Source organism: Triticum aestivum, chromosome 1B (assembly GCF_018294505.1).
Source record: "Triticum aestivum cultivar Chinese Spring chromosome 1B, IWGSC CS RefSeq v2.1, whole genome shotgun sequence".
NCBI classification, from domain to species: Eukaryota; Viridiplantae; Streptophyta; class Magnoliopsida; order Poales; family Poaceae; genus Triticum; species Triticum aestivum.
Window position 1 is genome coordinate 57683215 of NC_057795.1, and position 12100 is coordinate 57695314.

The window sequence follows — 12100 nt, forward strand, 5'->3', positions numbered from 1 at the left end:
CTCATTCTAATTGTGGGCTGTGATTAATGGGTTGTGTTATAAAACTAGGTGATTCATCTTCCCCATAACCGATAGGAAAAAACAGCCAGATAATTCCAATTTTCCTGCATGGCCCGGAATATAGCTAGCCAACACGTTTCCAACTACTTGGCTACCTTCCAGATCTAGCCTCCCGTATGCATGCACACATATACTTAAGCTGTATATACTAGTTCACTCTCTACATATTCTCTTTTGAAAAGCTTCATATAATTACCCACAGAAACATGTAGATACTTGATACTACATAGTCATCGGGAGTATATAATTCCTTTTGGTTCGTAGAAAAGTATATATGATTGCTTAATTTCCGAAGAAAAAAATCACGTACTCTTGTTTCTTGAACGTACACTCATACTACAACTAAAGGTAGTATGCCGTTCCATTCTTCAAAAAACGTACTATATACTAAATAAAAAAATACAACCTTTTCGGGGCACATAGTTTGTATGCTACAAAAAATGAACATATACCATTGGATTTTTCTTTTATATTGATACTCCTTTCTATTGCTGGAAGTATACATACACCCCAAAATACACTTTTTACAAACCATATACTCCTCTGTCCATACTACATACTCCCATACTATTTTTTGGTATATACTACCATACTATTTTTTCGAAATATACTACCATACTACGTACTATTTTTTTCAACGGCATATATTCCTCAGTCCATACTACATACTACCATAGTATTGTTCGGAATATACTATCACTCTAATTTTTTTCAGAATATACTACCATACTACATACTATTTTTTTCAAAATATACTATAAAAGGTTGGTGGCTCCAGTACATACCCAAGAGCATACACTATAATTTGTTCGCACGTATGGGATCGAGGTAGATAGAATATTTTGCGAGGCCATGCAGTAGTTTTCCCAACCTAGCTCACACATAAAAAAACTAACACATACTTATCCATCTTGTGAGATACGGTGCATGCCTTCCAAAAAAAAGAAGAAGAGAAAGATGCGGTGCATGCAGCCAACAAATTAGCCGGTCGTTAGCTAATCCTGCGCACCCTTTTATTGCCGGCTTCACCCATGATTAGTTCAAAACTTGAACATACCGTCCCATCAGGGATTCCATTATCCCTAAAAAATATATTAATTTTCATTGGCCTAATTAGGTACGACTGCTAGCGGTTACAAGGTCTGTCCAGGTTCGATACCCCCGGCGCACCCAGTTGCCTCGCTGCTATTAACGGGACACGTGGAGTGCAAAGAAAGTGATGATAACTATCATTGCTTATATATATATATATATATATATATATATATATATATATATATATAAACACTCTATTAGTGACCCTAGGTGAAGAATAGTTTATTCCTCAGCCCAGTCAGTTCGACCGAGCAAGTCAGGTCAGGTCATTTTATTCGCCGGATGGCACCTCCGGATGTGACTAATCCATTCCCACTTGCCTCACCGTAACTTTTGCACGTCAGACAGATAATTTTACATTTTCCCTTACTTTTTTTTACAATACCTTTTTTCCTAGGAAGCAGACGTGACCTCTCCAGAAAAACCGACACGGTTAGCTGGTCGTGGGACTAACCTGCTGGGAAAAAAAACCTGCCCACCTCCTCATACAGGCGATGCGAGCCGTTCGAGATTCAACGGTGAATACTTCGTGGTGAGCGGCGGCTGCTGGGCTCGAGGGTGCGGTGGTCGACGGGCAGGCGGGCGCGGGCTGCGTGGTGGGCGGCGCCTTGCATCGATGTTGGCGGCGCTGCCGATTCAGGGGGGCGGCGGGCAGTGGCGCTGTGGTGGGTGACCGTGGCTTGTGTGCCTCCCTTTGCCAATAGCGACAGCATTTTCGCTAGGTTTGGCTTTAATTTCGTTGGATGTGTCCAGGTGAGGAGAGCACTGGTGGAGGTGAGCAACCCCAATCCTAATCCTTTCAACTCGAGTCAATTTTCACTTTGTTTTGCTTCGCCGTGTTCTTCACGGATTGTTAAATTGGTGTTCAGTTTTTGCGGAGGCTGCATACTGGACAGATCACGACTGTACGTCCTGCCCGAAGAGGTAATCCGATTCTTGTTTGTCTTCTTAGGAAAAATTTCAGATTCTTGTTTGTTTTCTATCTCCAAATAGTTTGGGCGAATGCATTTTTAGACTGGGAATTTTCTATCTGCTGTCTGTTCCAGTCCATCAGTCCATGTTGAGATCAATCATTGAGATGGAGCAGCGCTTGTGTAGAATTTTTGTGCTCTGTGATTGGAAGCATCAAATGCTCCGTAATGGCTAAGATTTTGTCACGTAGAAGTAAGGTGATGTACGGAGATTATTTGGTTTGTTGTTTAAAGTGCTTAAGCTCTGGGTCCATGAAGATTTGCAGTTTTGTTTTAGTCAGCTAGGCCTAGGGGAAACCATTCAACTTTTTACATGTTTCGAATTTAATTAACAATATTTGTTTGAATGGGTTTGGAGTTTAGGCTCATTGTTTCAAGAAATGCACCTATGGGGAATTGATTTTAGTTAGCTTTTCTGTGGATATTAGTATGTGTTTTTCTTAGGATCACTCTAATTTTTGCACTACGATGGGGGTTCATAGTATAGTGCCGTCGGTGTTCATCGGCGTCAGGGTACGGTGGCCATTGGCATGCTTCTTGATGCAGTCTGCATCCCCTCCCACCACGACGGTCGGCAACCATGTCTTCACCGCCGGATCCCCTCTCCATCGATTTAGATGAGTGTACGTCAATTTATTCTCCCATGGCAAATACTTCCTTCAATTTGGTTACATTTAGTACGGAATTTAGTTGTCTGAATCTATATATATTACGTCCCCATATATGCAGAGGCGAATCATTGTGTTTTCGATTTTGATCTCAGTCCCAAATTTATTTGTTTTGGCCATATCTATGCTACAAGCTTAGTATTGTTTCGAGCCGAGACGCACGATGCTGCCCACCTATCCCTTTCCATACACGACCATCAGCGACACCGTCGACTAAGACGGTGGATGCTTTGTTCTCTTGTAAGGATACCTGCATCCTCCTCCTCTTCCTCTTCCTTGTACGGAAATCTAGGTTTACGAGATTTCATTTCCATTTCTCCCAGATTCTCCTCCTCTCAGTTCTTGTGTTGTGTTATGTTATGTTAGGAGATTGTAAAATTGAGGAAAGGACCTTCACTATGTAGTAGTAATGTGCATCCGTTGAAGCTTACTGGCGCAACCTATTCACATATGTGCACTGTAGCTTTTCAAGCAAAAGTTGTCTACACAAGTGTGGAAAGGACCTTCACTATGTTGTGGTTTTCTTCATGACTGTTACTGGTACATGAATGAATAAACATCTATTTTCAATAAAAACTTAATAATTGTCAGTTGCAATGTCAACCAGAAAATGTATCATAATCTTACAGGCTTTGTATTCAGAAATAACCGCAGTCTTGCTTAAAAATCTGTAAATATGAAAAAGAAACAAGGTTAAAGGCGGAAGCTCCCTCCTTCAACTTTATGTTATTATGTAGAAGTGAGTCCTATTTGTGTGCATTGTACCACGGGAGAGTTCTCAAAATCAGTAAATATGCCCATCTGCTTGCCTATAAGAATATTTGTTCACATCACGTTTGTTTTGTGGTTTTCTGAGGTTGCTTCCTTGGAACACGGCGCTGTTATTATGTTTTATGTTGCAGTGTTATTCATTATCTTTTTTTGTTGTGGATGATAGTACACCCTGTTTCTCGGAAGCTGAATCTCATCTTCTCTGTCCATCTGAATTTTGTTATTGAACATTCGCATTGTCCGTGAATGTTCCAACTAGAACGAGGGGAAAGGTAAAACCATAGCATCTTCTTTCATGAATAACTTTGTCTTTTTTATTTCATCTTAATTTGTACTTTCTAAATATTATATAGCTGATTCTCTCATTATATTCCCCACATGATGTCGTGTTGAACAGAATGGTTCAGAATGGAAACTAAGTTTCTTCAAGTACGAGCATGGGTTTCATGTAAGCAATCGGCTTCGGCGTTCCTTTTTATAAATCATGAAAAGGTAGCTTTAGCATTTTTGGCATGTAGCATTGTCTACAGTAAAAATCTACCAGCAGCGACCAAGGCGAGGTGTAGAACGGGACTAAGAGTACTTGGCCGAGCATCTTCTGCCATTGTCGAAACTGAAGAACTCGGAGTTTATAGAATCCATTTTATAAATCGTCACATGTGCATCTTGATTACATATGGGATTATTATCAGATATTGCCTCCATTAATTATGTCATTGAGAAGGAATTTATCTTGTGATAAATGGAAGAGGTTGAAGACTACGGTTGTCCCTGCAATTGTTTTTGTTTTGAATTTTCTGTCCCTGTAATTGTGACTCTGTGAGATGAATGTTTCTACAATGCTTACCATGGATAAATGCCTCATTGACTATCCCCCCAAGATGCGTTTGGATATGAAGAAACGAAGCAACATTTGGCCGCCGTTCATCCAAAGTCAACTATTTACTTTGCCATTTATCCTCTAATAATGTAGAATCTTGATATCAGAGTCAGTCAGCCACCATGGAGGCTGATGAGATGACCTTCAGGATCGTTTAATGGAAATAATGTAGCAAAAGATTTTGGAATATGCCGTGTAATTTAATACATTTGGCCATCGTTACACATCTTAATTCCTATGCTGACAGTTGAAAGGACATGTGGTGCCTCCATGTGTGGTTTTGGTAATTGATGACAATCTCTATGGACTAATGGTTGCCTTGAGTTATATTTGAAGGGTTTGCCCATAGGCTTTTTTTGGAGTCCATTTGTTGGTTTCAATGAGAGTTTGTGATGACCAAGGTGCTATTAAGGAATTATCCAAAGATTGGTCATATGAGTGTTGAGCTTATTGCAAGCATGTCTTGAAGAAGAAGGTTGTGTGATCATTCATGTTTACCTTCAAGACATCATCCAAATGAAGAGAGTTGCAAAGATTCAAGGTTGATCAAGACTAAGTCAAGAGTGAATCAAGTTGATCAACTCACAAAGCGTAGAAGATGTACCGAGAGGGATCAAGTGATCCCATGGTATGGTAAGCATTGTCCATTGCACTTTATGTACTAACCCATGGTCTATGTGAGAGTTGTATGTGGGGTTAGGTACGTATCCATGGGCTTGCGTCAAGAGGAAGATATCATACAACACATGGAAAGGATGACATCAAGTGGTGATCGTCATCAAGATTGCCATGTGCAAGTTCAAGTGGAGCATCACAAAGAGATCAAGTGCTTGAATATTGCCATCCATTGTGGTGTCAATGGACTTGTGAAGATTTGCCGAAGAGTAGCTCACCCATAGTGAACTATGGGGGAGCAATCATCTAGTCTTCATCGAGCCACCGCAATCAAGAAAGGTGGTCCAACTTGAGGGAGTCAAGATCGTCTTCATCTAGCTCAAGTGGACCATGTGCAAGGCAAAGGTTTTCCCTTGATAGGTTTTCTATTTTACCGGTCTTGTGGTGGTAGTTGGGAGACCGGGTTATAGGATTGTTTGTCGTATTATCAAGGGGGGCTCTCAAGTTGGTAGCTTGATCGTATTGTTAGTAGAGAGCTCAAACCATTGCATCCTTGAATCATGTTTCTTGATTCTTGTTTGGTTATATTTGTGAGTCTTAGAGCTTATGGTCATCTTGATGACAAGCTTGAGTTCATCGAAAACGGAGTTCGCATGCTTCTTCTATGATGTTTTCGATGTTGGAGGTTTTACCGGTCTTATCCGATGAAGGGTTCTCACCATTTTCTCATGGGACTTTTCTCATTTGCTTATTCCTGATATTTCTATCAATATTATATTAGCTCATGTCGTTAGCTTTCCAACAAACTTGGTTTCGTTCAATTCGGAGTCCGTTTGCAAAAGTTGTGACTGTTTTGGTAAAGGCTGCAGCAGTACTACCGCGACTAGAGCGGATGTAATTTTTTACTACCGCTCCAGAGCGGTAGTACCGCTGCTCCTGAGCGGTAGTACCGCTCCAGAGCAGTACTACCGTGGCTACTAAGTGGTAGTACCGCCCCGGACCAAAATCTCGTGTTTTCTCTCTCGTTTGGGCTGTTTTGACCGTGCTAAGCGGTAGTACCGCTCCTCCAAGAGGTAGTACCGCTTGTGCACGACCTGAGCACATAACGGTTGGATTTGGGAGGTCCTATAAAAGGGGGTCTTCTTCCCCAATGAACCTAATTCTTTGAGCTCATGTTCTTCCCCCATTGTTGACCTTCTTCGAGCTTGCTAACTCTCAATTCCTTCATGGATTCTTGCTAGTTTTTGAGGGAAAAGAGAGGAGATCTAGATCCATATTTCCACCAATCACTTTCTCCTCTATGTGAGGGGAACCCCTTGGATCTAGTTCTTGGAGTTCTTGGTGTTCTCCTTCTTGTTCTTCCTCTCATTTTCCTCCTTAGCATTAGTTGCTTCGATGGGATTTGAGAGAGAAGGACTTGGGCACTCCGTGTGCCCTTGCCATTGCATTTGGTGCATCGGTTTGAGTTCTCCACGGTGATACGCGGAAGTGAAGTTTGAGAAGCTTATTACTCTTGGGTGCTTGGTACCCTTGAGCTTGTTCCTCTTGGGTGCTTGGGCGCCCTAGACGGTTGGTGGTGTTCGGAGCTCAATCATTGTGGTGTAAAGCTTCGGGCAAGCGTCGGGGTCTCCAATTAGGTTGTGGAGATCGCCCCGAGCAATTTGACGGGTACCGGTGACCGCCCCCAAGGGTTGACAAAGTGTACGGGTTCGGTGACCGCCCCCAAGGGTTGCCATTTGTACGGGTTCGGTGACCGCCCTCAAGGGTCCCTTAGTGGAATCACGGCATCTTGGATTGTGCGAGGGCGTGAGGAGATTACGGTGGCCCTAGTGGCTTCTTGGGGAGCATTGTGCCTCCACACTGCTCCAAACGGAGATTAGCATCCGCAAGGGTGTGAACTTCGGGATACATCATCGTCTCCGCGTGCCTCGGTTATCTCTTATCCGAGCCCCTTTACTTATGCACTTTACTTTGTGATAGCCATATTGTTCTTTGTCATATATCTTGCTATCACATAGTTGCTTATCTTGCTTAGCATAAGTTGTTGGTGCACATAGGTGAGCCTAGTTGTTGTAGGTTTTGTGCTTGACAAATTAACCACTAGGTTTATTCTGCATTTGTTCAAGCCTAAACCATAATTATTTTAAAGCGCCTATTCACCCCCCCCCCTCTAGGCGACATCCACGATCTTTCAATTGGTATCAGAGACACGTCTCTCTTTGTTAGGCTTAACCGCCTAGAGAGTAAAGATGTCGACTAGGGGATTAGGATTCTCTGACACTCTTAGTTTCAATGGCACAAATTTTGATGTTTGGTTAATTCGCATGCTTAATCTCTTTAGGGTCATGGACCCAAATTTAGAGCGAATTGTAGATATGGGTTTTTCTCCTCCAAAGGATCCCCAAAGATTATCTTTAGAGGATGAGAAAAACTCTTATCTCAATGCTCAAGCTTCTAATGTGCTTTTTGATGCTTTGAGCAATGTATTTATATTTGAACTCATGCCGTTCTGAGATGCTCATGAGTTGTGGACGAAGCTTCAAGATAAATATGGTGTGTCCAAGATTTGTGGGGATGATTGTTCTCCCTCCACCTCCGGTCGTATAGTCTTCTCAACTTCTTCTACTTCACCTACATATGGTTTGCCACAAGGTAATGACATGGTGAGTAGTGTTGGTCATTGCAATGATGATAGTATGCTTATTGTGGATGATCCTTCATCACTATATTATTGCAATGCTCCTTCTTTGGGCTTTAACACTTCGAGCACTCCAAATGTTTCACATGCTTGTGTTGATAGTCCTTGCATGTCATGTAGAAATTGCTTGACTAAATCTCATGATGATATGCTTGCTATGTCTTGTTGCCATGATAAAAATGCATCTATTTCCTCAAATTGTTGTGCTAACAATGTAGTGGAAACCGAACACTCCATGGAACAAGATGTGGTGTTTAATGGTGCCTCAAGGGATCCTACATCATCATCTATTGCTTTTTGCCTTATGGCTAAGGCGTCAAAGGTATCTCCTACTTTGTACCCCAATATGTCTCTTGATGATGATGTTGATGCTAATGATGATGAGGATAATGATGAAGAGAATGATAATGTTGCCTCCTTAAAAACTAAGGGGGAAATGATTTTTAAAGCTCTTCATAAAAATAAAATTGCTCGTTCCAACTTCATGGAAATAATGTCCATTGCCATTGATGGAAAGAAATACATTGAGGAGTTGTAATCTCATCTAGAGGAGCATGAGGCCACCATTGATAAAATGGAAGGTCATGGGCGTGATTACGCTAATGAGATTGCAGACCTCTCTCAAGCTCTTGAACTTGAACAAACCACCAAGGAATCTCTTGAGGAGACTTTTTCTCTAGAATTGTCTAAAGTGAAGGAATCTACTGATAGAGCTCTTAAGGTGGCCAATGTTTTTGAAACTAAAAATGCTAATCTTGAAGTTGCTCATGCTAGACTCCTTGAGGATTTTGAGCACCTCGAAAATGGCTCAAGGGTCATCAAGGGTGAGCTCATCAAACTCACCGAGTCTCATGCTCAACTTGAAGCTTCTTATTTAAAAGAGCTTGCCAAGTTGCCTTCTCCTCTTGTTGTTAATGATGATGCTTGTGCTACTAATTCTATTACCTGTGAAGCATCCATTTTGAAGGAGAATGTTGAGCTACGGGCTCAACTTGAGGTGCTATCTTGCAATTATGGGAAATTGGAAGAAAGTCATGAAAATCTCTCAAGCTCTCATGATGATCTTCTAGTATCCCATAGTGTGCGAAAGATATCTCATGAGGCCATGATTGCTAAGGTAACATCTAGTGAGCCTCATGTGGATACTAGCACTACTTCTAGTCAAAATAGTATATTGCCGTGTGCTAGTCCTTGCAATTTATCTACTCACAATGTTGGTACATCTTGTGATGAATTGCTTTCCTTGCCTTGTTGCTCTAACGATGAAGCTTATACTTCCTCTAGTACTTGTGTTGAGACTAACCATGTAGAGGAAATCAAAGAGCTCAAGGCCCAAGTCACTTCTTTGAAGAAAGACTTGGAAAAGTGTCATGAAGGGAAGGCCACACTCAACAATATCTTGAGTGTGCAAAAATACCCCAATGACAAAGGTGGACTTGGATTCAACTCCAACAAGAAGAAGAAGTCCAAGATAAACAAGAAGAAGGGCCAAGAACAAGTCAAGAATTCGGCCAAGATTGTTTGCTTCAAGTGCAAAGTCGAAGGGCATCATGTTAGATCTTGCCCCCATTGAAGAAGAAGGCCATTAGTGTCAAGCAACAAGGGAAGAGGGCACAAGTTCAATCTCATGCTCAACAACAAGTTGAAGAAAGGCCTCTTCCCAAGAAGACTCAAGTTAATGCTTCTCAAATTGAGAAATCAAGTGAGAAGAAAGTGAAGAGTAGATGTTGCTACTTATGTCGTGAGAAAGGTCACGTCGCTTCTTCATGCACTAGTGGTAACTTATCCAACCCAATTATTATTGATGATATCTATTCTCTTGGTAAGGATAAGGTTGGCAATGTGTTTGCCAAGTTTGTTGGTACTCAAAGTGGTGTCAAGCAAAGAACCATTTGGGTAGCCAAACCTATTGTGACTAACCTCTTAGGACCCAACTTGGTTGGGGACCAACAAGCTCAAACTTGATCAATAGGTGTTGTTGGGGGGCATTGGAGACTTGGCTACATTATGAAGAATTAAGGGGACTTCATCACTCTTATTGTCTCAAGACAAGTCAATTGAATCATCAAGTTCATATCTTATATCTAATGTGCCTCCTTGCGGTAACTTATACTTAAAATTGCTTACATTGAAAGTTACTTGACCCCTTCCATGTTTTGGTTTTGTTCCTTGCATGTGTTTGTATATGTTGTGATTCCAACTTGCTTGTCTTGAGCAATCAAGTATGTGTGTGTTGGTTTGCACACCATGTACGTGTGTGTCGTGCGTTGAGCCTTTATGCTTCTTGTTTGTATCCTAGTTGGCTCGTGTGAGAGATTAATGGAACATCCCATTTTGGGGGAGTGATGTGCTTTGTGCACCTCACAATCCTATAAATGTGTGTACATGAGGAATACCATCTAGGATTGATATTACAAGTTTATCTAGTCGCTAGGTGGTATATCTCTCATGAGAAATTCAAATTCTCAATAGTACATTAATTATCTCTTGTTTGTTCCTCTTATTGCCTCTTGTTAAGTTCTTTTTGGTATCACATTATGGGGGAGTAATATGCTAAGTGCATATTACAAGCCTAGAAAATGTGTACATTGAGATATTGTCACCTAGAATTGATATTGTAGATTATCTTGTTCCTAGATGGCATGTTAGCTCTACAAGTTGCAATTTGCTTGTGTTTGTTGTGAAGATGATGTTGGATGTCCTTGTTGTCTACCACCGGGAATTATTTCCAAATACTTCTTGTCTTTTGACAATTGGTAGTCACTTATGTGTGGTAGAATTTGTTGATCATCTTTACTTTGGCTTTTACTTTTATTTGCCTTTTCTCTTGCCAAGGTTTGTGTCAACTCCCGGTGTCTTCCCTACCACTTGTGGATCTTGTTTATTTCTTGTTCTTGTCTAGTGTTTTCTAGATGTAGTGAAAGTAGTGATCCCACCTTGTGCATTTTGTATTCAAATGCAAATCCTATATAATGCACAACTCGTGGGGGAGCTATCCCATTTTCTTTAGAACACTCTTCTTGTGATCCTTATCAAGTGTGTTTTGATGGAAGGAAAGCCATTTCTTTTTGGTACTTTGTGCCATCATGAAACTTTGTTGAGAGCCTGGTTTGTTTGGAACCATCCTCTCTTTGGGAGTTTGACATCTTTAGTTTAGTGTGTATCAATGGATATCTCATTCCTTGATGTATCTTTAATGATATCTTCCAAGTGATGATTTCTCCATTTGGTATCCTTTTTACTTGGCATTTCTTTGTTTTTGGTTTCGGGTTTTGAAAGTCTTGAGCATGCATATTTACTTCAAGTATTCTATTTGGCATGTTTTCTTTCATTGACCCAATATATAGGGGAAACTCCACCAAGTCTCAAATTGGATGAGATGTGCATGAAATTCATTTCCATATCTATATGCACATATTTATGTGGAGTTTGTCCTATGTATTGGTGTTTCTAACTATTTGGTCCCAATGAGTTTGGGTACCGTTTAGTTTGTGTTGTTCTTCTAGGTGTTGGAAATATGCCCTAGAGGCAATAATAAAAGTATTATTATATTTCATTGTTCATGATAATTGTCTTTTATTCATGCTATAACTGTATTATCCGGAAATCGTAATACACGTGTGAATACTTAGACCACACTATGTCCCTGGTAAGCCTCTAGTTGACCAGCTCGTTGTGATCAACAGATAGTCATGGTTTCCTGACTATGGACATTGGATGTCGTTGATGACGGGATCACATCATTAGGAGAATGATGTGATGGACAAGACCCAATCCTAAGCATAGCATAAAAGATCGTGTAGTTCGTTTTGCTAGAGCTTTGCAAGTGTCAAGTATCTCTTCCTTCGACCATGAGATCGTGTAACTCCCGGATACCGTAAGAGTGCCTTGGGTGTATCAAACGTCACAACGTAACTGGGTGACTATAAAGGTGCATTACAGGTATCTCCGAAAGTAGCTGTTGGGTTGACACGGATCGAGACTGGGATTTGTCACTCCGTATGACGGAGAGGTATCTCTGGGCCCACTCGGTAATGCATCATCATATTGAGCTCAATGTGACCAAGGTGTTGGACACGGGATCATGCATTACGGTACGAGTAAAGTGACTTGCTGGTAACGAGACTGAACAAGGTATTGGGATACCGACGATCGAGTCTCGGGCAAGTAACGTACCGATTGACAAAGGGAATTGCATACAGGGTTTGATCGAATCCTCGACATAGTGGTTCATCCGATGACAACATCGAGGAGCATGTGGGAGCCATCATGGGTATCCAGATCCCGCTGATGGTTATTGACTGAGAGCGTCTCGGTCATGTCTGCATGTCTCCCGAACCCG